Here is a 2,028-nt window from a genome sequence, read left to right as displayed (position 1 = left end):
TTCACAAACCTTTTGTGGTTTGACCAAGTTAGGAGTGTCCCATCCCAAGTCCATCCATGGCTGCTCAGGCAATGATGGGGTGAAGTACGCCATTCCCATCTCTAACCCTGCCCCATCGGAGTCCACGCCTCATCTCTCGGACAGGCAAACCGAATTGCCCTGTCCAACATTGGCTTGCAGCCTGAGCCTGCCTGCCTGCCTACAGCCAGCCTTGCACTTCAAAGTCGCTGCCTGCAATGGTAAACCCAAAAGCGCAAGGCCAGAACTAGTTAGTTAAGGGAGCCCAATCTACTGCCTCTGAAGATGTCCAGGGTTTCATCAGCAGGCAACTGACATGCATACCTGGATGATGGTAAGACAATACGTTTATAATAAGTTGACAATAATCTGATAATCATGTGATGTGGATACATTCAGATGGTCATGATGGGTCACTCACATATTGAAGGATAGCCATTGATGAATAGGACATCCGCACACTTAGTAGCATTGCTGAGTGCATGCTCGAGTCAGAGACTCAAACTCTAAACGCTAGGCTATTTTCATGTTGCGCACAGTACAAGCTAATGTACAGACAGGTTGTAAATACGCTCCACACCAGGGTTGGATACAGTTAACACTTGGTGATTTGTATCATTTAATCAGTCTAGGTAAACTTGCTGGTGAGTGTCACTCATAGTCATTGAAATGTCACTCATCAGGTAGTATAAATGGTGCCGAAGCAGGAGCCCAGGCCCAAATTTACCGAAGGTAAATAAAAAAGCACACCGCCTGCTTTTGAAGGACAGTTGCATCAGTGCAAGGCTTTTTAGTAAGGAGACTCCAGATTTATCACTGCTTGAGTTGAGAAGGGAGCGCGTTTTGTGTTTCCACAGACCTCTCCTTTATGAAGCCAAGTGTGTGAAGGTTTCCATAAAGGCGAAACAAGTCAAGTGAAATACATTATACATTACAGCGGTTGGAATTAGAACTGGGATGAGTGGGTGGCAGAGAGCAGAGTACTCAACTACGTGGAAACCAACCTGCAGAAGCAGAAGGGACTTCAAAAGGCTAATCAGGAGCAGTATGCAGAGAGGAAAATGAGAGGTGCAGCACCAAAGAAGGCCGGGGGTCCGTAGCAGAAACATGTGGAAGTAAAAACGAAGAAAAATAAACAGAAAACTCCAGGGGCTGGAGAAGGCAGTAGTACGAGTGAAGCACCTCAACCCCCACGTAAGAAGAGAGCTCGTGAAGACCCCAGCGTGGAAAATGAGGAAACGTTTATGGACAGAGTTGAAGTGAAAGTAAAGACTCCAGAGGAACTCAAACCGTGGCTGGTTGATGACTGGGGCTTGATAACTAGGCAAAAGCAGCTCTTCTATCTCCCTGCTAAAAAAAGTGTTGATGCCATTTTGGAGGATTATGCAAATTACAAGAAATTGCGAGGCAACACAGATAACAAGGAGTATGCAGTGAACAAAGTGGTTGCTGGAATTAAGGAATACTTTAACGTGATGCTCGGCACACAGCTGCTGTACAAGTTTGTGAGGCCACGGTATGCAGAAATTCTGGCTGATCATCCAGATGCACAGATGCCACGCGTCTATAGAGCGCCTCACCTTTTAAGACTGTTTGTATTGGTGCAATGCTTGCCTACACACCTCTGGATGAGAAGAGTCTGGCTTTATTATTGAACTATTTGCATGCTTTTCTGAAGTACCTTGCAAAGAATGTGCTAGTATTGTTCCCAGCTTGTAGCGAGTGAGGTAAGAGGAGAGCAGCAGCAGATTCAGAGGGGTGGGTGGCTGAGTCTGTGGCCCATCCATGATAGCTGCCTAGGTTTCAGATTGCTGTGTGTGGCACTTTCAGAATTTCATTGTAATTATGAGTGACATTTTAACATCTAGAAGTCACACTTTCTCAGGGGAAAAAATTAAAATCCCTCATGTACGTGCATGTAACTTGCATGATCGAGGTAACTATTAGCAGCAATACTAAGTGTCTCTCGGACATCTTTCAAGTGCTCACCGGCCTTTTTCCCCATTCTCC

The 2,028-nt window shown here is 45.7% G+C and overlaps 1 pseudogene; it reads left to right on the top strand.

The window, feature by feature from the left end:
- The first annotated feature begins 710 nt into the window (after positions 1 to 710).
- Positions 711 to 1,744, top strand: LOC147718731 (mortality factor 4-like protein 1; annotated as a pseudogene).
- The last annotated feature ends 284 nt before the right edge of the window (positions 1,745 to 2,028 follow it).

Source organism: Lissotriton vulgaris, chromosome 4_1 (genome assembly GCF_964263255.1).
Source record: "Lissotriton vulgaris chromosome 4_1, aLisVul1.2, whole genome shotgun sequence".
Taxonomy (NCBI): domain Eukaryota; kingdom Metazoa; phylum Chordata; class Amphibia; order Caudata; family Salamandridae; genus Lissotriton; species Lissotriton vulgaris.
Note: the sequence above shows the minus strand (reverse complement) of the source record. Positions and strands in the feature narration are given on the sequence as shown.